A 27,747-nucleotide genomic window follows, 5' to 3' on the forward strand; every position below is an offset into this window, starting at 1 on the left:
AATTATTTCCCTCCCTTCAGCACTGATGAGGCCACATCTGGAGTACTACGTTCAGTTTTGCACACCCCTCTCCCCCAAAAGTAGGTGGACAAATTGGATAGAGTCCAAAGGAGGGCAACAAAAATGGTGAGAGCACTGGGGGACATGACTTATGAGGAAAGCCTGAAGGAACTGGGCTTTATTTAGTCTAGAGAAGAGGAGACTGAGAGAAGATTTAATAGCAGTCTTCATCTACCTGAAGGGAGTTTTGAAAGAGGTTGGAGCTAGACTATTCTCAGTGGTGGCAGATGACAGAACAAGGAGCAACACTCTCAAGTTGCAGGAAGGGAAGTTTAGGTTAGCTGTTAGGAAGAATTTTCTCACTAGGAGGGTAGCAAAATGCTGGAACAGAGTACCCAGAGAAGTGGTGGAAGCTCCATCCTTGGGGGTTTTCGAAACCCAGTTAGACAAAGCTTTGGCTGGGTTGATCTAGTTGGGGCTGGTCCTGCTCTGAGCAGGGAGTTGGATTATATGACCTCCTGAAGTCCCTTCCAACCCTAGCTTTCTGTGATTCTATGTTCTCAGGTTACATCTTCACATGCACCCTGGGCTCTTCTAAGGTGGCTACACTGCCTAATTTCTGGGACTAGGTATATGCTATGTGTCAGCAAGTGGGCACACTTCTTTGCAGAAGTTGAAGGCACAAAAAGAAAACACGTGGATTTTCCTAGAAAGCCCAATGGGAGCAGGGTGTTCTATGACTTCCAGCCTCCTGATTCCCTGACTCCCTCCTGCAGAGCCAAAAGCTAAATTCCAATTAGATTTAAATCTCCCAATTATGATGTGTTCAGTACCTGTTTAACACAATTTAATGTCTATGAAACAAATGATAAACAAAACGGAAAATATTTAGTTTAGAAAAGGTGTGTTTAGGGGACTGCAAGAGCACATACAGCAGGGTAATAGACATGACGTCTTTAAAATGTTGTATGCAAAAACAGTTTAAAATTATTAGAATTTAGTAACTAGATTGAAAATTCAGAATGCGTTGGTATGAATTCTCAGTATGAAACCATAACCCATTTCCTCTGCATGGTTCTCCTTAGGAACCTGGCAATCCTAACCCTTTCATCTTTCTAAAAGAAAATTGCATTTTCATCATAAACCTTTTTTATTGGCTGTACTTGTAAACTGCTTCAATTAATCACGGACAGCATGACAACAAAGATTCTACTCCAGAGAGTGTAAATAAAGTGCCACAAGACCCACGTTTTTAATGCATGTGACATTTTCCTGTGCATTAAGCCAAATGTATGTGAGATGTAGTTTTAACTTACGTGAAGCAGTAGCTGAGCTTTGGCATTTGGACAGAGTTCTTCAGAACAATTTATCTAATCTTTATTCTCCTAGGCTCAGTCTGGAGTCAAAGTCCCACCTATACATTTTGTCAGGATATTATGTTCTGAATCTTCAATTTTGAGTAATTTCATTCTTATTGATATGTCAGTTAGCACAGTTATGCCACCACAAGTTGTTACCTTTAAAATGATGAGCCTTATTTTAAACAGAAGCCCTGGTCTCATTAACATTGAAAAAAGTCTAGATTTGAGTAAATACTGCAAAACCCCAAGCTAGAATCTCTGTTTTACAAATACCAATATGTTAGATGTAATGGGTAAACTTAAATCCATTTGCACTTATTTCAGCACCCCGAATCTAGGCTACTCAGTCCTACAAGGATTTTTTCCTTTGGATAATTCAGTAAATTAATTCAGTATTTTTTTTCCTTAGCTAATCCAGTAAATGTTTAAATTTTGAGTCTTTATCTCAAAGTGAAATCTAAATACCATCTGGTCTCTGGAATGAGTCTTCTTTGGTCCCTTACTGAAGAAAGGCTCAGGAGACTTACTCAAAGCCCTTACTAGAAGAGGGTGAATAATACAGCATATTATTTTCTGAATGTCCATATTTGTATACCTTTTCATGAAATTCACTGGTTAGATTTATTCAGTGGTTTTCTGTCAATTCTAATTCCAGGACTATTGGGCTCCTATTTTGTTTCCTATTGAAACTTGATTTTTAAATCTGTGTATAGTTACCATAATCCATAGAATTTGGAAGAGATGTTGGAATCTTTTTTAAAAGTTATCCAGAACCAAAGACAGAAAAATCTGGCTTCTGGCTTTTTTTGAGTCTCTTGTCCAAGTACAGAAACCCAAAATCTAATATATATATATATATATATATATATATATATATATATACACACACAAAGTGTGGATATTATAAAATAGTAAATGATTTGTAATTATTTCTGCACTTCTGGCAATTTGGACAGTGATAAGGAAATGCACATATTATTGTTTCTCATGATTTAAATAGATTATTAACTGTTTTTATTAAGACTGAATAATGATAGTAACTAATAACAGCCTTTGCACTTTATGTTTAGTAAGAAAACATCAACTACAATAATGCTGGCATGAGAGAAAGTGGTGCATAACTGACTTTATTTTTATTTTTAGTATTCAAATTTATGCCGTTGTCATCTTTTCATGGTTTATTATCCTGGCTTCACATGAAGACACAAAGCAGAGGCTTTATGGTAGATTTTCTTTTCTTTTCTTTTTCTTTTCTTTCCTCCTTAAAGTGCTGTTCCATTTGTCTTTTTCATGGCTAATTAGTTGACAGATGAGCATATTCTTTTTTTTCTTAAGCATTGGAAAAGCATTACGTTTGAATGTGTAATTTTGATTGCTCTGTCTTCATTTAGAAAGTGTGCACCAGCAAAATTAGTTTTAATATTGGCAGATTTCTGACAGTCCTGTTGTAGACAGACAAGTATAGTGTTTAATTGAAACATCCTACATTTTCATATGCCATTATCCTTTTGTGACTCTTGAATACAATAATTGTAACTTGGATATAGCCATTTCACTGTAAAGAATTGATTACTGTTCAATTCTTGAGAAAAATTATATTTTACTACTGAACTGCATTAGGCATTGACAGTGTCATTAAACTAATACTTCACTTCATATTAAAGAGCCTTGTTTCTTATGTTTTTGTACTTCTTGATCCAGTGTTGTTTTTTTACCTTGATGCTCCACTTTGTGACATGGTGTTACAACATTAGTTCTGGTGAAATGTTTGTACACAATGAAGCAAACTTGAAACATCATGACATAAATTTTGAGCCATGTGATATACCTGACATTATATTTGACCACAACTGTTTCAGAGATAGGTATTTGTGGGCCAACTTGTCAAAAGTGTTTGAAATTCACAATTATAATATATCACTGTATTGTATTATGTGTAATGTGTCCCACTTTCAGTGTGCTTCAAAAAGAATATGATGGTCTGACTCTTTGGCTTAAGCTAGGAAGGCAAGTACTTTTAGATTTTCATGTCCCTGCTTCAGTCTCATATTGTAGGCCAAGATAGCAGCTGCGGCACATTACAAAGCAAGATATACACATGTAAATTTACAAATCATGTGATGTTGCTCAGCTGGTAGTCACTTTATGCAATCTAATTCCCAAGTAGCATAAAACATTTACTGTATTTTTACTCATTTAATGGAAATTTAAAAAGCAGCTCTTCTCCTTAGCTAAGAACTACACTTGTGGATCAGCTTTTAGGAGACCAGTGATTGATTCTTGGATTATTCTTCCTTGTTCTCAGGCCAGCAGATGGAAGTAGTACATAGGTGGATAAATGACCTTAATACCGATTACTGAATTTTCTCCTATTCTCCTCTATCAAGATGCATGTTCTTGCACACAGCCTAGAGGGAAAGATGTGAAAGAGAGACCATATTGGAAGATTCTTGAAACTGCCATATCCTTACTCCAAGCTTACTCCCCCCACTCCAACAAAATAGCCTAAATAACTTGAACATGCAATCCAGGATGTAGGCATATTGGTCTATAGGCAAAAGGAATCAGGCGTCATGGTAGAGGTGATATCTTTTATTAGACCAACTAGATCTCTGGAAAAAAATGCTTTAATTGCAAGTTTTCAGCCACAAACATCCATTTTCAGGCATAGGAGAAAAGATTGTGAAAGTTATACTGGGTAGAAATGAAAGTTCATATTTCATAGGAGAGTTGAAGATGGAGTAAAATCTCTTGTTTGGAACAGTTGATTTTATATGCAGATGAGACTCAGAGAAAAGTTGGAATAGTCTGTTTACCTTGAAGTTGTTTGGTAGAAAGCAGGATGTAGTCATATTTCCTTCTGTTTATGGTGTTTCATATTTCACAAAGGAGTAAAAAAGAGGGAATGCTCTTCTGGGCAGACATTTCTTATGTGGTAAGGTGTCTCTGAGCTCTGTTATGAGGCTTTGTGATGGTGTAAATTACCTCAAACAAAGGCAGGAGCAGCATATCAGATTTCAGGTGGTCAAACTTGCTTCCTCGTAAACTTTTGAAGATTTCAATTTTTTTTTTCCAAAAATCTAGTTGATCTAATAAAAGATATCACCTCTACCATGAGTTCAAATTCTGTTAGAACATATACTGTACTTTAAACAGGCACTTACCTTTTGGAAATGTTGTTATTTGTTTTAAATTTACGATCCTTTTTGTTTTAAATTTTATGATGATGTATGGCAGAAAGAATGACTTGCTGCCAGAAGATATAGATTTCACAGACATTTGGGCTGGAAGGGACTCCGGAGGATCATCGAGTCCAGCCCTCTGCCCCAGGGGCAGGAAGTCAGCAGGGATCATAGGATCCCAGCAAGATAAGCATCCAAATGTGTCTTGAAGGTGTTCAAAGTGGGTGCTTGAACCGCCTCCAGCAGCAGTCTATTCCAAAACCTGGGGGCTCAGACAGTGAAGTTCTTTCTTATGTCCAGCCTGAATTGATCGTGGCGGAGTTTGTGACCATTCGATCTTGTCATCCCTTGGGGCGCTCTGGTGAACAGACATTTCCTCAGATCCTGATGAGCACCCCTGATAAACTTATAGGTGGTCATTAGATCACCCCTGAACCTGTGCTTTTCCAGGCTGAATAGCCCCATTGGTCTCAACCTCTCATCATAAGGTCTGTTTTCCTGACCTCTGATCATGCACGTGGCTCTTCTCTGCACCCTCTCAAGCTTCTCTGCATCCTTTTTGAATTGCAGAGCCCAAAACTGGATGCAGTACTCCAGCTGCGGCCTCACCAAGGCCGAGTACAAGGGGAGAATGACGTCCCAGGATTTACTTGAGAAGCACCTATGGATGCAAGCCAGCATTTTTCTTGCTTTACTAGCTAAAACATCACACTGAAGGCTCATGTTCATCTTGTGGTCAATCATGACCCCCAAGTCCCTTTCATCTGTAGTGCTAACCAGCATAGCACTGCTGAGCCTATAAGGATGCTTCAGGTTTTTTCTCCCAAGGTGGAGAACCTTGCATTTTTCCATATTAAACAGCATCAGGTTCTCATCCACCCATTTCCTGAGCCTGTCAAGATCTGCCTGAATCATCCACCTGTCCTCAGGTGTGGATGCTTTGGCCCAAAGTTTGGTGTTGTCAGCAAACTTGGCCAGTCCATTTCTGACACCAATGTCCATATCATTGATGAAAATATTAAATAGTATAGACCCCACTGGTCACAGCACACCAAGACGATTGGCTCCCATCGACCACCACCCTCTGGGTCCTACCACAGAGCCAGTTCCCCAGGCAGCAGATCGTGGTGAGGTCGAGGCCGCAGTTAGCCAGTTTAGCCAAGAGGTGATCGTGGGATACCAGATCGAAGGCTTTTTTAAAGTCAAGATATACAATGTCAATCTCTTCTCCCTTGTCCAGGTGATAAGTCACCTGGTCATAAAACAAAATGAGATTGGTCAGGCAAGACCTACCCGCAACAAACCCATGCTGGGTATCCCTCAGGATATTGCCTTCAGCTAGTCTGTTAAGAATGGCCTCTTTGATAATCTTTTCCAAGACCTTCCCCAGGATAAGGTCAGGCTGATGGGCCTGTAGTTTGCCAGATCTACTTTCCTCCCTTTCTTGAAGATAGGCACCACATTGGTCCTCTTCCAAACATCGGGCACTTCACCAGAGCGCCATGAGCTCTCCAAGATCTGTGCCAGGTGCTGAGCTATGACACTCGCCAGCTCCCTGTGTACCCTTGGATGTAACCCATCAGGGCTGGCTGACTTGAAGGTATCCAGCCTGTCAAGGTGTTCCTTCATGAGGTCAGCTTTGATGGAAGGCAAGGGATCTCCCTGACCCATAGTGGGCAAGGCTGTCCCATAGGATTGGTGAAAAACTGATGCAAAGTACCCATTTAGCAAGTTTGCTTTTTCCTGGGTGTCAGTTGTCAGTTGCCCCATCTGGTTCAGCAGAGATCCAATGTTGCCCTTGCTTTTCCTCCAGCTCCTCACATACGTAAAAAAGGACTTTTTATTTTCCTTGATATTTGTAGCTAGCTGGAGTTCTGTGTAAATGAAAAACTATTTCTTTATAACTGGTCCACTTTCCAAAATGCTTTGTTTTAATATTCTGGGTCCCCTTCTCTCCCTCCCCTCCACTCCCAATTTAGTAGGATTAAATAAAGTTTCAATTTAACTAGTGATGTGGTGGTGAATATCATAGCACATGTTAGAGTAACTTGGAATGCAGTAGCGCCTACACATGAGACAAGTTTTGCACATGCAAATTCCATCAGCAGTGTTTTCAGTTGCTTGTTTTTGAAGGGTGTATTTCTATGTTTTCAGGTCCAAATTATATACATATAATACAAAAGGGAGGTGAGCCCATTTTGAAAATGAAGCCTTTCATTTGGTCCTTAGGATTTTAACAGGCTGACCTTGATTCACCTGTAGACTGTTCCTCTTTCAGCCTGTGTGTAGAAGTTTAACTCCTGGATATGGCAAGTATCAAGTAATAAAAAAGCTTTATGTTAGGACTGGAGAACTTTTGGCTGGAGGCCCTTGGCTGAAAATGCAGTAGTGAGTGTCTTTCGCTATCACAACCTTTCTCAACAGCGACTTTCTACTAGAGGCCGTACACCCTGGGTAACTCTAGATGAAGGGCTATATCCTAAAAGTATTTTAAGTTGGTCCTGTTTCCTTGTGAGGGATAATTCTTTGTATAGGTCCATATTATCTGCTGCTTTTCCGTAATTACAAGCTGATCATTAAATATATATCTTAAAAATAAAATGCATCAGTTTTCATTTATCAGGTGATGGCAAGCTATCTGTTGCAACAAAAGCTATCAGACAGGCTTGAGTGGAAGACTTAGTTGATGGAGTGGTACACTGCATAGTAGGGCTGTGCAAAGTTTTGTCGGGTGTTCCATTTCGAAGCTATTTCAACGTGTTTCAGTCTCGGAACTGTGCAATTGAAATGAATCAAAAGGCTTTGAAACAGCTTTGAAATGAAATGCGGGCACTCAAAGCATTTTGAAAATTTTGAAGTTTCCAGGTTCAAAGCCGGGCTTACTTGGCTTCAGCACCAGTCCCAACCAACAGCAGCAGCCTGTTGTCATCCCACATGCAAATCCAGGGGCCTGTGCCCCCTGGGAGGAGTCTGGCACAGTCCCACAGCCCTCCTGGAGGTGCAGGCCCCTGGATCTGTGTGCAGCATGACAGCATGCTGTTGCTGCCAGCTGGGGCCAGTGGCAGCAGCAGTCTTCCTAGCGCTTTGCACAGGCTGTGCCCTGCGCCCATCCCAGTCAGCAGCAGCAGCTTCCTGTCATTCGGTGCGCAGATCCAGAAGGCCACATACTCAGGAGAGCTGCGGGGCTGTGCTGGACTCCTGCTGGGGGTGCAGGGCCCCCGGATCTGTGTGCCGGCTGATGGGAGGCTACTGCTGCTGGCTGGGACCAGCAGCAGCAGAAATCTTCCCAGTGCTGGGCACTGGCTGCACCCAGCACCAGTCCCAGGCAGCAACGGCAGCCTCTTCTCATCTGGTACACTGGGAGCCTGCACCTCCAGGAGGAGTCCAGCACAGCCCCACAGCCCTCACAGGGGTGCAGACCCCTGGATCTGCATGCCAGATAAGAGGAGGCTGCCACTGCTGCCTGTGGCCAGTGGCAGCAGCAATCTTTCCAGCGCTGGGCATGGACTGCACCCAGCGCCAGTCCTAGGTGGCAGCCTCCTATCATCCAGCCTGCAGATCCAGGGGCCCAAACTCCCAGGGGGAGTCCAGCACAGCTCCACAGCCCTCCCAGGAGTGCAGGCCCCCAGATCTGCACGCTGGATGACAGAAGGCTAGCACTGCTGGCAAGTGTCACCACTTTTGCTTTGAACAATTTGAGGTGCAGTTTCCCAAAAACCTCTGCACCTATCTCCTTGAAACCTGGCAGGCTTTATGCCATCAGAAGGGGCTGCCATCTCTGCAATTTTCATGTGAATCAGGCAAGAAATGACAGAGTTTTAGGTGGTATGTGTATGTGTGTTTATTTTATGCCTCCTGGAGAAGGATTTATATATTTTTTTCACTATTTAAGTAGGGCTTTTGGAGCTCTGTTCTTGTTGCTTATGGGTTTGAGTGACAATTTCCTCTAGGAGAAGTTTTAAGTAATGAAATTATGATCTGAATACCAGTAAGACAAAAATGAATCCATCTGTGTCGCATGTCATATCTGAGCTTGCAGGCAACCAGGATAAACTATTGCAGCAAAACTAAACTACCAAAGTCCTCCACATTAAGTGGCTGATTCATCCAAAATTATGTCTTCTTGAAATAAACCTTTGTTTCCACTAGTTTACTGGTATTTCATCAGGGTGATTTTCCATTTTTGTCTGCTGAAATTGAGAAACCATTTCCGTGTTTCAGTTTATGAACACTTTGTATTAACCTCCAGCTTGGTAGCTTTTTATAACACTAAATAAAAGCTTCCAGGGAGCAACAAAAGGGGAGAAACAGAGAAAAACATAGGATCAAAAATAAGAGGTTAATTTCCATTGTTGATCTTGTAGCAGGATTCCTAATCACTGTCCATGGAATAAAAACAATGAACCTATTTACTACAATTTTATGTATTATTATTGCTATTATTCCTTCATGTAATTACTCACAATGGGGAGGTTTTTGTTTCGGGCCGGGAGGGTGTTTGTTTGTTTTTACAGCAAATACTGCTTAGGAAGCAATGTGATCAAGTGGGTAAGGCACTAGACTGGCAGTAAGGAGATCTAGGTCAATGCCAAGTTGAACTATTGGCATCACATGTTGAAACAAATGGCTGTATTCTACAGACCTATGCAGCTGAGACTATTCAGAACCTATTGGAATGTCCCATTTTGGTTTGGATCACTGTCAGAAGTGTTTATGTTGTGACTTCATTATAAGCAATGGCAGTAATATATCTCGGAACAAAAATTCTGGGGAATCTAGGCTGCTCTGCCTCCCTTGTTTTTGCCTGTTTCTTAAAGAAAGTCAGCATGCTCAAGCTGACAATGACCCTGAAGTTATGATGGGTTAGGTACAACTGCGCCCATTTTATCTCCTTATCTGCTGCTCTTAAATTTCAACTCAGCAACTTGCAAAAAAGGTTCTACATATTATTTAAACTATAAAAACTGGCAATTCTACCCTACCACATAACATAAGCATGAGCTTTTCAAATTGCAGGGGGGAGGCAAATGTTAAACAAGGTTCTTGCATTTTTAAACCAGTCTGTGTGTGCTGAACTTCTGTTCTGTTACAGGTGTAGACTGGCTTCTGACAAGGATCCAGGTTTTCTCTGTTTAAAAATCCCAGATTCTCTTATAAAAATCCAAAAACCTCTGAACCCAAAATCCGTGTTTTCCATGGTTAAAATGAAACACTACTATATATAGGTAATAGTTGAACACAATGTTTTATAGATATATTTACAATTTTAAAGCAATTTGGAAGCCTACCAGTGCCTCAATCATTATAATTGTAGCAGGCTCACCTTTCAGAGCTTGGGTTGAGTCCCAGGCTTGAGATCCTGCTATTTTGATTGGTGGAGCCCATCCACCAATCAGGAGGCAGCAAGAGAAATAACATCACACCCCTTTCCTGAGGGGAGGGGAGAAGGTCTTCTGCAGACCTGACCGAAGACTGTAAACTGTCAGGTCTGGAAAATTTCAGGGGCCAAGCCCTGGAGCGTATAAAAGGAGCTATGTGCCCAGCACGAGGGATGATGCATCAGAGGCAGAGAAGAGTGGGGCTTAGAAGAGCTGAGGAGAGCTGCTTAGCACGGCAAAGCAGTAGCCCAGGAAGAGCCCCTGAAGACTTCTATCAGTGGGGAGTGGCAGATGGCTCTAGCAGTTAGGCTCTTGGTGCAGAGCATGGCATCCAAACCCTGGGAGCTGCATGAGGCAACTCAGGTTTGCAACCCCTGGCATGCAGCCAGAGACATGGTGCACAGGTTGGTGCGCGGAACAGGATCTTTGGAGCCCCTGGGGTGGCTCACGTCCACAACCCCCAGAAGGAGGCTGGGAGCTCGATACAGGAAGCACTGCATGCAGAGTGAGAGACCCTGGGAGCTGCTTGAGGTGGCTTGGAGCAGCAGCTCAGTGCAGATGACGCTGCCCAGAGGGTCTGGTAGCAGTCCAAGCCCCGGTGCTGCACAAGGCTGTCCAGGCCACCAACCTCTGGCACAAAGCAAAGGGCCCACTACGCACAGCAGTGCATGTGGCCCTAAGCGAGGCTGGTGGCAGCAGAATTGGACAGCAGGAAAGCCCAGCAGGGAACAGATCTCGACCTGGAGAATGGGAGCAACCCTCCAGGACTGTGGAGTAGTAAGTTGCTCTGGAGAGAGGGTCCCAACAAGGCAGGGACCCTCCAGGGTTGTGAAGGGGCACCACGTGGGCCACTCCTGGGTGATAGAGGGGAGCTTAGGAGTCTGTATTTTTAAATAAAAATTGGTTGTGTGTGTGTATGTGTGTGTGTGTGTATTGGTCAATGAACCCTATACATACATACATGCATACATGCATATATATATATGTGTGTATATATATGTATGTATGCATATGTATGCATGTATGTATTGGGTTAATTGTTTTGTAAATTTGTACATATATAATTTATGTCCTTACGCTTTAATGGTTTTGTGTAATAATAAATTTGTATATAGTTAAGTAATTGATTGACTGGGCTTGACTCTATAGGGGATGGAGGTGGCCGCTGAGCTGTTGTGTCCCTCCACAGCACACTGCCCTGCCAATAATTCCCTCAATTGGAGAGGGGAGTACAAACCCATGTACACCTGGGCTACATAATAAAATTAATTCTAAGTAGCTATATACTTTGGCACTTAATTTTGTTGGGTTTTTTAGCATAGAAAAATCAGAGCTTCCCCTGCCCCCTTCACTCACCAGAATGTGGGTCCAGTTGCGGCTGTCACCGCCCCCCCCCCCCCCCCGCTTTGTGGCAGTGATATACAGTACCCTACCCCCACCAACGCCATTGTCCCTCACTCCCAAGCAACAGCCCCCCATCCCCCAACCGTACTGGTGCCCCTTACATCTGAACTGCAGGCCCCATCCCTACCAGTACCACTCACTGCCAGCCCACAGCCCCCCACCCCCCAGCTGTGCTCATGCCCCTCACTCTGGATCCACAGGACCCTGTCCCTACTAGTGCCCTGCCTCCTGACTCACAGCCCCCTGGCCCTGGCAGGTCCCCACACTCCCAACCCACAGCTCCCCCCATTCTGCTGATGCCCCTCATTCCCAAGCCACAGCCCCCATGCCCCAGGTGCCCCTTATTTCCCCCCCAGCCCCGCCACTTGCTGGTGGCCCTCAGCCCTGATCTACAGCCCCCTGCCCCAGGGGGGCTCCCAGCTGCCAGGGCTATGAGGCCAGACCCAGGGCCTCATACTTCCCTGCTGCTGCTCCTCTTCCAGTAGATGGTCAGGTAGAGCACACAGCCTGACAGGCTTGTGTCTGGAATGATTGCCAATTAACCTGTATAACACACAATTAACTTATAGACATACACAGTACTGGCCCCTGGAAAAAGTGCTATAACACTCCAGCAGAGAAGGGGGGGGGCTCTTCTCATCCTGGGGGCTTCTATCTGCCCCTCCCCCTGCCCCTTTCCTTCCACTTACCAGCTGTGTGCTTTCTGCATGTCTGTCTGTTTGCATCCATCTATTGGCCTGGCCCTGACTCCCAAGCTATAGCCCCCCCAGCCCTGCTGCTGCCCCTCACTCCTGACCCACAGTACCCTTCATCCTGCTTGCCTAAGTGATCACAAACTAAGTGATTTAAAACTGTAACAGAACATAAGTTCAGTCAGTGCACATAAACCAGTTTTAAAATGGCTAAAACAGGTTTAAGATAAACCTGGTTGAATGTAGTATCCGACTTAGCTGATTTGGGTCAAACTAGTTTATGTATTTTCTGTCCCAGACTCCTTCCTAGTTTAAGTTAAACCAGAATCCTCCAGCATCCCATCATGCTCTCTGGGCTGTGCTCTTTGCTTCAGAAAGCAGGGCTGGCCCTGCCCCTCTGTTCTCTGGCCTGAACAGGGATGGGGACTTGGTTAGACACTGTCCAGCATGGCCTCATTAAGGCAAAGTGGGCAGGAAGTGGGTTAATTCTTCCCTTTTTTCCTTCCCCTGCACTGCAGCTTGGTTCTGTCCCTCTCTAGGTGAGTGGCAGAGGTGGAGGGGGTGGCCTGGGCTGACAGGCCCCAGCTGTGGTCCCCGGGGGCAGAAGGGACAGAAGGAGGAATTAACACTGTCTCTTCCCCTTTCACCTTAATAGGGCCATGGTGGGATGGCATCTGCCACATCCTGCCACTGGAGTAGCAAAGGTATGGGAAGGGACAGCAGGTCAGACTGCTCAGGATGGATTTTATTCCCCGCCCTCCCTTCCCTGTCCCACCGGCAAGGACCACAGCCATTCTGGCTTGGCCCCCTTAAGGCTAAGGGGGAAGGGAAGAGGGTTAAATCCCAACCCACACAGGGGGACTGCATCTGGGGCTGAGCAGCCCCCTTTCTTCCTGACCCCACTCCTGCCCACTGCAAGGTGGGGAGGTGGCTCTGTGCAGGGCTGCCTGGCCCCAGAAAAGGACTTTTCTCCCTCCTTCTCTTCCCCCTGCCCCCAGCACCTTAGGGCAGGAAGTGGGGGACTCTGTGCAGTGCTGCCCGGCCTGGCCCAGCCTGGACATGGGGAGTGGCTGCCACTTGAGATGCAGCCACTGGGGGTGACTCTGCCTCTGCTGCCCAGGCTGGCCCCACTCAGCCCCAGCCAAGACCGCCACATGGAGCAGGTCCCTGCCCAATGGCTGCAGCTCAGTGATGGATAGGCTGGCCTAGTGCACATGGGCAGTGGCTGGGCAGGAAGCAGGCTACCCAGGCCAGTTGGGAAGTGCCATGGGGACTCATGGGTCTGCAGTGAGCCCCGTGGCAGGTGCCTGCGAGGCTCCAGGCCTGCCAGCACCTCTGAGACAGCCTGAGTAGCCTGCTGCCTGGCAAGCCACTGCCTATGAATGCAGGGTCAGGCTGCACGCACTGACAGGGCTGAGCCTCCCCATCACTGAGCTGCAGCTGCTGGGGAGGGCTCTGCCCCCATGACCTGGCTTCGCCCCACCATGGGGTGGTTTTCGCTGGGCCTGAGCAGAGCTGGCCCAAACCATGCAGGCGGGGCCACCTCCAGCAGCTACAGTTCAGTGACACCCACTCCCATACACCCAAGCTAAGCTGGGCCAGGCAGTGCCGCACAGATCACCCTTCCCTGCCCTGCAACAGCAAGGGGTGGGTTGAGGAGAATGAGAAAGAAAAGTCCCCCTCCAGCACCTAACAGAGCCACCATTCCCCCCCCCCCCGCAGGGGTAGGAGGAGAAGGAGGAGGGTAAAGAGTCCCCCTCCCTGCCCCACAGGGGTGGGGGAGGGGGAGAGTCCTCCTCCAGGGCCAGGCACCCCTGCACAGAGACCCCTCCCCATCTTGCAGTGGTGGGGGGAAAAGGGAGGAGGAGTTCCCCTCCCTACACTGGGGGGAGGGGGAGGGGGAGAATGAGTCCCCCTTTGGGGCTAGGCAGCCCTGCACAGAGTCCCCCTCCCAGCCCTGCAGTGGTGGGAGGCAGAGGTGAAGAGAAGAGGACCCCCCCCCCCGGACTGAACAGAGCCCCCGTCCCTCCCCCAAGGGGGAGCAGATGAAAGAGTCCCTCTCTGGGTTGGGGCAGCCCTGCACAGAGCCCCTCTCCCCACCCCATGGTGGTAGAAGTGGAGGCAGGAGAGGAGGAGGAGGAAGGGAAGAGTCTCACCAGTGGTGAAGCATGGTGCTGCACGTGCACCCCCTGACAGCACTGGTGCACCCCCTGTCAGCCAGCATTCCTGGGCATGGGGGGGCAGACAAGTGCGCTGGTAGCCCCCGGAGAATACCACCCGGGGAGTGGGGACTCTCCCAGAAATGTCAGTGGTGCGCTACTTGCAAGTTGGCAGGATCGGCCATGGGGGGCCACCCCCTGACCCCTGCATTTCCAGAATGAAAAAACCTGTTCAATCTGTTCTATCCAATTCAAAAATTGTTCAGTCTCTGCAGGCTAGCCTAACCTGCAAAGATTGAACCAATTCAGGCTCAAGCTTTTTGAATGTCTGTCCCTAGCCTAAGAATTTGTCTCATGATTTTTGATGCTGTTGGTTTGGCAATACTGTTAGTTTAATCTCTGCAGCTTAGACTAACCTGCAAAGACTGAATCAATTCAGCCTCAGGCTTTTTGACTGTCTGTACTTAGCTATACTCTTCATGCTCCAAATCTGGAACTGAGGCAGCAAAGGGATACTGGTGATGCCCCCCACTACCCTTCTGAAAATCTCCATCTCTGGCATACTTCAGACTAGTAGCAGGGGGTGTTCTATAGCATCCTCTGTTTGAAGTTTGTAGTGTATGGAGCAGGAGCAGATAGATCTAATTTTCCTGCAGCCACTTGACAGCACTTCAGTGGCAGCACAGACAGGTCCAAGATGCCAAAAGGGAATGAGCACTGCAGCCTGCTGATTGTACAGCTGCAGGGGGAGCTCTCCCAGGGCTTTGTGACAGTGTGTAGGGTTTGTACTTTTGAGAAATGCCTGATTTTCTAGGTTTAATTATTGTTTCTGTTTTACCTTAAAACTGCTTGGATTTAAAGAACAAGCAGAGGAATATTGATAACACAGACTGCTCCAGACTCAAAACTCCTGAGAAGAGAATTTATGAAGTAATCTGTGGAAATCCACACACAAGGCCAAATTTACTGAATCCGGTGGTAAAGCTTATATGGACTTCAGTGGGAGATGAGTCATGGTTAGAGGGAAGGTTAATTGTCACTATTTTGTTTTGGGATGACACTTGAGGATAAACAGGCACAGAAACTGGAAAGGTAGGTAATGATGACCCAAAATGAAGCTCAGTACTCCCTGAGAAAGCTGTACTTTTGCTAATAAATATTAGGAGGATTAAAAGAGGGATTAGAAGTGTACACAAATGACAAGAATATCCAGAGTCACATTAGTTAGTGCTAACAAAATAATAATTAGAAGGCAGATAAAGCCTCAGACTTCATGGCTTAAGGCAATCAGTAACTACTAAGGATTAGGAGAAGAGTTCTATGGGAGAAGATCATCCCATGTCTACCTGTTCAGGTGTTCTTGCACCATTCTCCAAAGCATCTTGTGCAACCAGGACAGGATCCTGACACAGAGGATAAGTACTGACAGTCAAACCCAAGGCTGAATTAATTCAATCTTCATGGGTTAGTCTAAGTTGCATAGATTGAACTGATAAGCAAGTGAATAGACATTCACATTTAATTTCAGAAATGCACCCACATGCCTGCAGTGACCCAGACCAGAAGAGCTAGGGGGGTGCTAGAGCATGCCTCCCTGCTCGACTAGAGCAGACGACTCGGGCCAAGGCTAGCCTACCCATCCTGCTGGGGGGGGAGGGGGGTGCAAAGGATGTGCAAAACATCCTGAGATACTGGGGGACTATAAGTTAACTTGAGTCTGGAGGTGAACTGGGACAGAAATTCAATAAACCGATTTAACCTAAATCAATAATCCTGATACTACATCCATCCAGATTTATCTTAAACCAGTTTTGGCCATTTTAAAAGCAGTTTATGTGCACTGAACTTTTGTGTTACAGATTTCAACCAGTTTCCTTTTACTAGTTTATGTGTAATCTCTGTCCATAGCCAGAGTGACCATAAACCAGAATCATAATGGCACTTCCTAGGCTTCTAACATCATATATTTACACTTTCCTTTGGAGATGCACAAATTATTTTTACTGGAAAAGAGAACCTATGCAGTGGATGCATCTACCCATGTGCTTTACTGTGGAGTTCGCTAATTAGTTCTGCAATAAAGCATCACAGTCTACACATATGTCCATATTAGGGTGTAGTAAATTAAGTAACAAACCCATAGGATAGTACTGTCCAGGACAAGTACTATCTTATGATGGAGTAATTTATGCCACCACAATGCACATGTACATAGTGACCAGGGCTGGCTGGGGTCCAAGGATGTGGCAGTGCCAGCTAGCCCCCCACCATAGCACCCTCATGCCCCAGATAACCTCTCCACCACCCAGTGCCACTACCCAGAGCCCCAGCCTGACCCTCTAGTGCAGGGATGGACAAAATATGGTGCACAAGGCCATTCTACCCAACACACAAGGCCCCTAAAAATTTTAGAAAATTAATATTGATCTCTCCTTGGCTGTCAAAAATGACAGGAGCCAGGGACAGTAAGACCCAGGGGAAGCCCGGTGGACTCCCACAACAGCAGGGCCTGCCTGGCCCTGCCCGCCCCCCCCGGTGGAAGCCCCAGCAGGGTCTTCTGGCCTGGGACCATGCGGCTGCCCTGGCACAAGAACCTCAGGTAAGGGAGGTGGGGAGGACCCCAGGCAGGGAAGGAGCCCAGGGAAAAGCTGAGCGCCAGGAGAAAAGTGGTCCCTCACCCAGCCCATGGCTGGCGCTCCCTGCTGCAGCTACTTGCAGCCCATGTGGGGCTGTCCTGAGCAGGCACAGACAGCCCCAGGCAGGCTGCAAGCAGCTGCAGTGTGGGGTGCCAGCCACAGGGCAGGCAAGGGGCCACTTTACCACACGCTCAACACCAGCTCATTCCCTGCCAGCGAGCAGGGGGTGGGGCTGTGTGCTGCCCCCCACCTGTACCAGAGGGCTGGGGGGCACTGGGAGTGAGCAGGCAAGGGAGCACAGGGCCAGTGCCAGCAGAGCCCAGAGCAGGGTGGCAAGGGTACAGGGTCCCAGCTGGAAGGGGCTCTATGGAGCCGAGCCAGCTCCCCCCTCTCCCTGCTGGTGCAGCCTAGGCCAGCTCCACAGACCCCTCCCAATGTGTTCCCTGCTCTGAGCCCTACTGGTGCTGGCCCTGAGACATTGGTCCCAAGACATTGGGACATTGGTCCCAAGATGGTGACCAGGGGGCAGGGCACCTGTCAAGGGGTGGGGCTACCCATAAAGCCCTCGACAGCTTGCCAAAACTGGGTAAGTGACCCTCCGCCCAAAATAATTGCCCGCCCCTGCCCTAGTGGCCCTACCTGCCCAGGACTACTCCACCCTAGCTTAGTATGCTTCAGTCCTGGGCATATGTGTAAATGCTGTACCTGGGGGAAATAAACTCCAGTGCAAAATGTGCTGGATTTTATTTCTTTGTCCTAATTGAAAGTGTTGATGTGCCCAGTGTGAGCAATTCATTCTGAGGCTTGTCTGTACTTCAGTGCACATTCTGCTTGTAGTGAGCTACATTATTGTAGCTTAGGTGTCAGTATAAATTGAATCCATTGGGAATTGTGTGCTTTGGAAGTGGCAGAGAATTTGTGAGTGACATTGAATGTAAGTGTTAATTATACTAAGATTTATTATACTAAGATTCGGTATGTTGTTTCTTTGCAAGTCAGCTCCGAAATAAAGCTTTATCTACTGCCTCAGCTTTGGTGGAATTATGTTTCCCTCTCCTGTCATTTTATTCAACTTTGAACCATTTAAGAGTATGGCAGATCTTAGGTCAGTGAATGCTGCAGGGAATTTTCCTTTATAATACTTACATATGGAAGAGCAAATGAATAGTTTAAAATGTTATGTAAAAATATAGGCTCTTTAATTATGTGACAGTCCTTCATAAATATTTTACAGTGGCCATGTTATAAAGACAAAATTTGTCAACCACACAGTATGTATCCATATATTTAAAATAAGAAATAATGGCAGTAACTAAGATGTCATTACATGGCTGATGCAATTGCTTATTTAAACATTTAGGTTATAATTCCAAAGGCAGTTCAAAATTTTAAAAAAAAACCCTCTTTTACAGAGTTTATCATGTAAATGTAATAAACCTAGAACATGGAGGTAATGGCCAAAGGGAAGCAAAGAAGTCTGAATAATTAAGTAGTTGTAAATAATCATGTCATGTAGTAAACAAATATTACGCATTATGAGGTTTTTTCTCTTTTCTAAAGAAATGAAATGGGACCAGAACGAAGGAGTGGATCACATTGGAGAGGAAAGCATTGGTGAATAATTATCCGGAATAAATGAATAACAAGGAGGGCGGTATTTTAGAGCTAAGAATGGAACAGATCATAACAGTTGAGAACACTTATGATGTTGTGTGTAACGCGCTAACTCTACTCATCTTGATCCACCACAGAACTCCTGTGTGATCCCTGGATTTTACTCCTCAGTTCCTGTGTATAAAATTAGGGTCACATTTCTTTGTCTATCAAGGTAGATAGAACTTTTCTTGGGTAATAGATACTCTTTCTATGTATTTGTGTCTGTACAGCACTGAGGATGCCAGAATCATAATATAATGTGATATCTGTAAATGTAACTATGATACAAGTAATTAGATTGAAAAACAAGTGCAACATTCAAAATTGAACCTGTTGTTGTTTTAGGAAATTATATTACTTTTTTAACAAAATTATTATTAGATTTTTTTAAAATTAAAAGTTCAGTTTTCAGTAAAATAATGTTTCCATACAAAGAAAATTTTGAATGCTGATTGAAACTTTAGTTAAAAGTCTAACAGAAGTATCAATTCAATGTCACAAGAAAACTGAAAAAAATGAAAATATCTTAAATGCTGACAGCTTTTTGCAAAGTATTATATTTTGAGGGAAATATTTTTTCATTAATAATGTTGTCCATTTCCAAGAATAAGAAAAAAGACCAGTTTGTGTATGGCAGAACAGCAGGAGAATAGGACTCCATTTGATGCTGTAGACAGGGTTGCCAACTGTTCAGTCAGTAAAAATTCAAACAAAAAATGCTTGTCCACAAAGTCTGTAACTACTTTTGGGCCCTCCATAAAAACAATTAAGCTCTGACTGCTTTGTGACCCACCCCCACTGAAAGAAAGGGGGACAACTCAAGCTTGCTTGTGGCACAGGCAAGGCAGAGCAACACCACCTGGTGTCCCAGTGGAAGGGCAGCACCATGTAAGAAGCCTCTCAGTGCTTTGTAGACCCCTCCCCATCTAGCCAAATGCTGCTGGTTCCTGTCCTGTAATACTGCTGGTTTGCAGGTAGGCTCCTTTGGGGGAGCAGAGCTAGCAGGGGTAAGGCTGGGCAGTGAGGGGAGCAGCATGGTACAGGGTGCAGTCAAGATCATCAAGGTATGGCATGTTTGGGGGACCACTGTGGTGGGGGCAGTATAGTGTAAACCTATTGCTGCAGCCACACAGGGCTGCCAACCCAAGATTTTATATATCAGTAAAACAAAAAATTGCAGGTTGTGAGTAAAAAAAAGAAAAATCTTCAGTTGACAACCCTGTCCGTAGAGCTCACCGGCAGCAACCTTTACTGAAGTTTGTTTAGTGTGGGAAGCTAAATCAAGCATGACACAGTTGAATGAAATATTGTAGGGCAGGCAGAGAAAAGCATCTAGGTGAGTGAATATCAGAAAGAAAAAGAGGAAAAATTGCGGAAGAAGAATAACATTACTGAAGTTCCAAACATGTTCTCTGAACTGTATCTTATTGACAGGTGTTAAAGAGTTAGACGAGAGTTACTTCAAAAGTTACTGCATCCCTGCGGCAATGTTTAAAGTCACTGCTAGAGGCTAATTGCAATGCTGAGAAACTCAGCCATCTAGTCAACATTAAACCTTGTCTGAGTCTCATGATAACTATTGTTGGTTACCAGAGAAGCAGCACAGCATTTGGTGACTGCTGTCCTGAAATGGTTGTTCTTGATCTGAAAGTAGACAGGCACTATATATTCTTTTTGTAAACAGCGTCTTTATTGCCATCTGGAGAAAGCAAAGAAATAAAGGTGCTCATTCAGCACCTTGCTATCGAAAAAGCTGCAGTACAAGAACCAATCATGTTTCCCATTAGTGGTAGCAAAGTGAAATTGCAATGCAAGGACACATTAAAAGTATATAGCAGCCTTTTCTTGAACTTTTTAGAAATGCCTATTGCAACACTAAGACAGTCTTGTTGCTCTCCTAAAGGAGAGAAGAAAGGTGATATAATATGTTTCTATTTTTCCCCAAATCTCCACTGTCCGTATATGAGGAACCAGTCCAGGCACTGAACAAATGCGTGTGGGATAGGAATTCAGTTGCCCGAGGAATGGAACTATTTAGACTAAAATGTAAGGATTATATTTGCTGCTGTTGTTAGGCCACTGTGGCTTAGTGCTAGCTTCTTGGTTCACACAACAGGGATTGAACTGGAACCTTGAAAGTTAACACCATAAGCTTTTGCAGCTCTAGATAAAGTGAAGAGGTTTTTCATCTGGGAGCTGAAACAACACATAGTCTCACTGAATTGGTGCAAAGGTGGGGACTTGTAGCACAGACTCAACTAGGGCTGTGAGAAGCTTTGGTCACTGATTCGATTTGAAGGAGATTCAGCCTGATTTGGCAGCAGAATCTCCGAATCCAAATCAAATCAGGAGACCCTTTAATCTCTCTGAATTGAGTTGGAGCCCTCCAAATCAATTCAGAGAGATTTGGAGAGATTCAACAATTTGGCCATAGCACAGCTTTATATGTTTTTTCTACATACTTCAAGGTATCAGGCATGGCTCATGAATACTGAGCTGGTGGGGTGGCAAACCCAGAAGTGGACCAGCCGTGGAGTGCGTGCGGGGGGGGGGCCAGCTCAGCAACTGGTGCTTCCTGGGTCCGGGGGGGCACCCAGGGTCCCCCTCCAGCCAATCACTAGGCTGAGGGGGCATGGAGGGGTTCCCCTGCACACTCGGTGGTGGACCCAGAAGTGGACTAGAAGTACCACCCCACCACACTCCCATGGGATGCTCCATCCACCACACCATCTCTCAGTGTTCACGAGCCATGCCTGGTACCTTGAGGTACATAGAAAAAACATATAAAGCTGTGTCTATTGCTGAATCACTGATTCTCCTAGTCAGAATCAAATCTTCAGATTTGGCCTATCAAATTGGGAAAGTGATCCAAATCAGTGAATTGAATCACTGTCCCCCAAATGGCGCTGAATCCAAATTGAATACTGCCCACTTTGCACACATCTAAGATTCACCTGTAGTTTACACTTGGTAATTATAGCAGCTCTGCACCCCAAATTAAATCCTGTCGCAGGGCTGAAGAGGGCCTTAAAGATATCAGAATTAGTGTTCTCTCCTTCTGTGGTAAGGAAAACAGGTATCAGCCTGGGCATATGGGAGACTGCAACTGCATGGTGGCTCACTCAGTCTCATTCTGTGGAGTGTTGTAGGGAAGAGATCAAAGGTGTAGCCAATAAAATACCACAACATGGATAAGAAGTAGCACACGGCTTATTGAAGCTGAGGTATCAACTATGAAGCATTTCTTCTGTTCTCTACAGCCTAGGGAGGGAATCCTGTTCTCCTCCAAAACCTCAAGAAAACTCACTGTGTGAAAGATACATTTACAAGGGTAAAGATTTTCATGTATAATTGAATAGGGTTCTTTGAGGTGGAGGAGGTGGAAACAAGTTTCAAGAAAGAATGCCTGCTACTTTTCTTAATGAATGGTGTTAACAGCCATCATCTCCATAATCATATAACCTCATTTCATTTTAGTAGTATTAAATGAAAGGAGAGGCAGGTGAATAAAGTGATTTCATATATCATTCAAAATGTAGCTCTTTTTGTATTAAACATTAACAATAGCTGTCATCCTAATACAAAAACAGACTTTCAATTACTTCTGTGTTGAGAGAATGTAGATATAGCTGAGAGCCACGTGAGACATCATTTTAGTACTATTATAGAAAAACAGAATGTGTGACACTACAATCTAATTTAATTTGAATATGCTATCAATTTTCTAGGAAGTTTTTTTCTTTGCAGCTTCAAAGCTTTGGTACAGAATAGAACAGAGCCTATAACCGCTCATAATGTTTATGTCTCTCAATTTACAATAACCTTTCCCTCCTGTCTTATTCTAGCGTGTAAGTAGGTCAGTATTATTACTCAGGGGTTCAAGTACCTGATGTACTGCTAAGGAAGATGCACTTTTATACAGTAAATAGAAGCCTACACCATGTAACTTAATTAATTTCCACTGTGAATAAGCCTGTACATGTTTTTACATGAATCATTTTGAGAGTCCTGTTTTATGACTCGTGACTGGTATCGAGCACTATAATTAAATATTGTTTTAAAGTAGATCTTGTCAAAAGTTTTGCAGTTAAACAGTTTGTCATATGGATTAATCAAACTCTAATGTTTTGCAGATATGTTTTTTGTTTTAACTAGTTTTCATCAAAAATCAAGGTGTTCTAGCAGAAACCTGCATGACTACCTACTAGCTTAACTGAAGGCATGCTAGGCACCCTTGGCCCCCATGAACCACAGCGCTATTGCAGCTCATCCATACAGACTGGCCAGGAGGTGGGTGGGATCCTGGGGCTTCCAGTCTACAGAGCCAGGAGTCTGAAAACCAAGGGTGGAGGAGCCCAGCTCTGCAGTGGAGAGCTGGGAAGCACTGAGTACTCTGGAGGCTCAAGTGTGGAAGAGCAGTAGCAAACAGTGGCAGTGCAGCAGTGTGTCACAGAGTGCAGGGCACGCTGGGAATGATAGTTCTGTACGGTAGCACTGGATTTTGCTGCTCCTGGGATGAATTTACCCTATTTTTTTGCTGCAGATGTCCATGTCAAATGGACAAAAGAACTCCATATTTTAGCAGCATGTGCCTCTGTCAGCGTCTCTGGGCTTTTAAAATTTTCCTTTACATACATTCCCCACTCCATGTTTTAAGCCCCTAGGTACGTAATCATGAGTTGCTCTCATGCCTGTCTGAGACTCACCATTGACTCTAAAGAGATGCTAAAGTCATTTTGAGTGTTCCTCCAAGGCCAGGCACAAAAATGGTAGGTGAGCCAGTGCCTAAATTTAGGCACATACTGAAACAGTTTACATTCTGCCCTTAGTTTATAAGTAAATTGCTGGAATGTCCCTTCCATAACTTGCTAACCCCATAACTAGGAGCTGAGCATTATTCATTTAGTGCTATTAAGAGTACAAATTCAAAATTACTTATCTGTTTGGCTGATAATACATGAGCTCATAAATAATTTAGTTCATTGTTTTATAGCTTTATTGACTGTGCTGTATTAACAGAAGTCGAAAATAATAGGAAAGTATTTTATTCTGAAAAGTAATCAAGTATGATTCTGAACATACAGAGAGCACATTTTCTGAATAAAATGCATCATTTTTGGCATAGTGACTTTTCTAACCCCAGTGATGCCTTAATATGATTATAATGATAATGCTGTTCAATTTATGTTAGTATTACATTCTAAAATTGTTTAGCATCCGATCTGTCATACTGATGCAAGAGCCCCTGGGCTTGATCATTCCTGAAGAGAAGCAACATGCATCACTGTGTCTCTTGTCAAATTGTCTGTTTCATATTCAAATACAAGTGCATCAGCTAATTTTGCAGCATAAAAAGTGATGCCTTTCTGCATTTCCGTGGGTGGAATTGTTAGCAGAAGGTAACTCTCCACATCATTTGACAACAAATTTATTTGATGCAAAGTTATGACCTAATGAATGTAAATGTCTCCTTATGAAACTGATGAAGAATGGACCACAAGAATAAATTGTCTTGCAAGGTTTCCAGCTGGGCTAAAAATAGCCTAAAATCATCTTTCTCATGAAATGGTGACAAATTCTTTCTAAACTTACTCAAAAATAAAACTCGTAGTATACAAAACTGAAAAAGTTGCCCCAATATTTTTTCAAATTTCAGTCCACCATCAATCTCAAGTCATAGTGAGGTGGTCAGGGAAGTGCCCAGTTGTTCTACCAGATTCAACATTTCATGGAAGTGTCTTTTATATTTCATATTCCTGTGTTAAAGAGCAGTTATGGCTACTACTTTCTAGGTAATCCAGTTCAGTTTTTTGTTTTTTGTTTTTTCTGATAGTGATTTCAAGAATTTATTTGAGCTTGATGGTATCTGAATCTGAGCTGCTTTATTGCTGTTTTTCTTAGAACATTTTCTGACAGGATTTGATTAAAGCAGAAGTCTTCTGTGCTGGATAAACTTGTTCAATTTTACAAATGTAGCTCTACAGCTAAAGCCACAAGGAATAAACATCAAGATAACATTGATCTGTCCCCAGAGGACAAGAACAAGGTCTGAAAATCCTTTAATGTTCAAATGTTTAAGAATAGTGACTTGGGTCAAATTTCTGGAAAAAAACAAAGAAAAGTAGATGATAGACATGAGAAATATATGGAAATTAATGCTACAATCTCAGATATTTCTCAAAAGTGGATTATAAATATGCCATCTTCTCCCCAGAACCTGAACTAATTTTAGGAAAACACAGTGAAAGTCAGCAAAGTCAATGGCCTTAAAGCTACTGTACTAAAATAGCATGGAAGGAGATAATTATAGTAAAGGTCATGGGATAAAATATCTATTCCAATTAGAATACAGTATTTTCAAGAACAAAATGGAAGCCTAGAAGAGATATTATCGTTCCTCAATCACTTCCTGCACAGGTTTGAAGTTTTAAGTTGATAGGTTGACATGAGTGAAAATTACACCGTTTTTGTATTGTATTGTATTGTCTACACTTTTATACCATTTTAAATACTGGAAGGATATCTAATTTAACAAAAAAGCCATAGATGAAAGATATTTTTTATGTTTAATAAAATAATTGCTTAAAATTAAAGAAATCTTGCATTGCTGATGGTGTGCAACCAGGGGCTCCCTGTATGCATATCTCAGCATGCTCTTCAGGTTCCCGCAGTCTGTCTGAATATGGCAGCAGTGTACAGGGCAGCCCTTACTGGTTGATTCAGACTGCTCAGGGTCAGCCTGTTTCTCCCTTCTGCACAATGTGGGGATTGTGAAGGGATATGTTATGCTGTCTGCTGGGCTGGAGCAGTAGAGTCCAGCCCAAGTGACACACTGTCTCCTGGGTGGGAGAGGAACAAAGTGTCCTGGGCTGCAGGAGAATTGTACTGTGGCTTCACTCAGAAGAGAACATTTCTGGACATTTGCTCTCCTAAAAGAAATTATTTGGGGAGTAATTTAACTTTGGTTGTTCCTGGGGTATTTTTCTCCTGTAGTAGCTATTTTTGCTTTGAGAGAAAAATCCTGAAAATCTATAAATTCGTGGTTTCTCCTGGAAAAGTACTGACTCTCCCATAAGAAACAGAAGGCATTTAAACACATACTTTTTGGTCCCTTGACACACTGAAGATCTGCCACTTCAGAGCAGGCTTGATTAATTGAATCTGGTCTGCATGCGAGCTGACATGCACTGCACTGCTTCGCATGCAGTTGTATAAGCAGAGAAATGCATGTCAGAGCGTAGAAAATGGCAACAGTGCACTTTGAAATAAAGTACCTTCTATGTGTTTTAGTTTAAAGGTGTGCCACCGCCATTTTCTTAGTGCTGACACATTTCACCATTTATACAACTGCAAGTATCGCAGCATCTGGTGCTTTTCAAAGCACTTGGCACTGTGGTGCAAGCATGTGTACAAATGCCTTGAATGTCTGTACGTAGCCAATGGCTAGGGGCAGAAGGTACACATAAACTGGTTTAAGTAATCAGAAAGTGGTTTAAACCTGTAACAAAACAAAAGTTCAGTGCACAAAAGCTAGTTTCAAAATGGCTGAAACTGGTTTAAGATAATCCTCATTCAATGCAGTATCAGACTTAACTGATTTGAGTCAAACTGGTTTATTCAAGGTCTGTCCCACACCCCTTCCTGGTTCAAGTTAAATCACAGTCCCCCAGCACCCCAGCATGTTTTGCAACCCTGGGCTGGGCTGGGCTGGGCTGGGTTGTCTGTTCCAGCAGAAAAGGGCTGGGAGAGAAGCAGGGGCTACCCTCACCAGACAAACCCCGGCTGGGGGCTGGGGCAAGGGAGGGGTGTTAAACCCCCTTGCCCCTGAGTATAGAACTCCCCTGTCCTGATAAACTTATTGCTGGCTGTGACTGTGGACTATAAATCCCAGAGGCACTTGGAAGCAGGACAAGGAAGTGATGAGCAACCCTGCCGAGTCCTGCTGCCATGATTCTGGACTGTAAATCCCAGAGACCTCAGAGGCAGCTAGAGGAGGAAATGAACACACAGCCCATATTGGCTATGAGCCAGATAGCCATAGTTTAGTGCACCCTGGCTTCTGGCCTGAGCCACTGCAGACATGTGGCTGCATTTCATGAATCAAAAGTAAATGTGTGTTCACTTGTTAGTTTAATCTCTGGATTTTACGCTAACCAGCAAAGATTGAATTGTTTCAGCCTCAGTCTTTTTGACTGTCTGTTCTTAGGTAAGATTCCCCTGTTGTGAACAAAACTTTAAACACTAGATTCCTGAGCAGAAATTGGGTGCCATAGCAGTTGCCAGTTGTGGTTCTTGATCAACTACAACATTGTGCATCCTTGGTGAAGTTAAGTTGCAATGGAGCGGAAGCAGACTTAGACACTTGAGGACACTTTTAGCTGCATAGAGTGAAAATATAGCCACATAAAGGTATGTAGGCATATAGAGACAATCTAGATCATTATGCAAAGTGAAGTAAAACACTGTTGGGTGATTTAGATGCCTTAGATGGGTAAGTGACATACATCTTGGTTCATAGTTTATTCTTCAGATTGTTGGCTTGCTTCTCTTTCTCAAGCTGTTGTTACTCCACTGACTTCATTGGCATTCTCCCTGCCTTATACAGGGAATGAGAAGAGCATGAGTCATGGTATTGATCAGGATGTCATGGAATTTCTTTCCTGAGGTGAAAGTATTGCTTCTCTACACGGCTTCCGCAGATCTTGTGTTGTAGCATTTACTTTCCTCCAAAAAATACAAAACAAAACCCACGCATATAAAGACAGTTCAAGATGCTTTTTGCTTAAAACAGAGTTCAAAGGTTATGTGCATGAAATTGCAATAGCTCTCTGTAACTTTCCACAGTTATTTTTTGTAATTATGTCTATAATCATTTGAGTCATGTCATTTCCAAAATAATTGGCTATGATTTTATTTTTCTTTATCAGTGACTATCACTCAAACTAAAAGTGGTCTTATGTTCACATTCTTATTATTTGGTCTTGTTTTTGTGGAAGAGTTTTGGCACAGGAAAAGAAGTAAAGTCTATAATCTAGGATGTGTAATAAAGTACTTATATGTCAGATGTTAGTATATTTTAGGGTAGATGTATCACGAAATAAGAAAATGGGCTAGTATTGCTGTGAAGTGCATAGTACGTGCAAGAAATAATCTATGATTTTTAAAATGATGTATGGAAAGTACAGTGCATTTTTATCACCTACAAATATTAAAATGAATACAATACATTTAAAAACTAAAGCTATAAATCTGTTTTTTCCCCTAAAGGGTTCTATTTGA

The 27,747-nt window shown here is 43.8% G+C and overlaps 1 protein-coding gene across 8 annotated transcripts in view; it reads left to right on the forward strand.

Moving 5' to 3' along the window:
- The window catches only part of RALYL (RALY RNA binding protein like), a 709,413-nt gene that overhangs the window by 546,272 nt on the left and 135,394 nt on the right, over nt 1-27,747 (forward strand). The window lies entirely within an intron of this gene.

Source organism: Crocodylus siamensis, chromosome 3 (assembly GCF_052110815.1).
Source record: "Crocodylus siamensis isolate JL-2025a chromosome 3, ASM5211081v1, whole genome shotgun sequence".
Lineage (NCBI taxonomy): Eukaryota > Metazoa > Chordata > Crocodylia > Crocodylidae > Crocodylus > Crocodylus siamensis.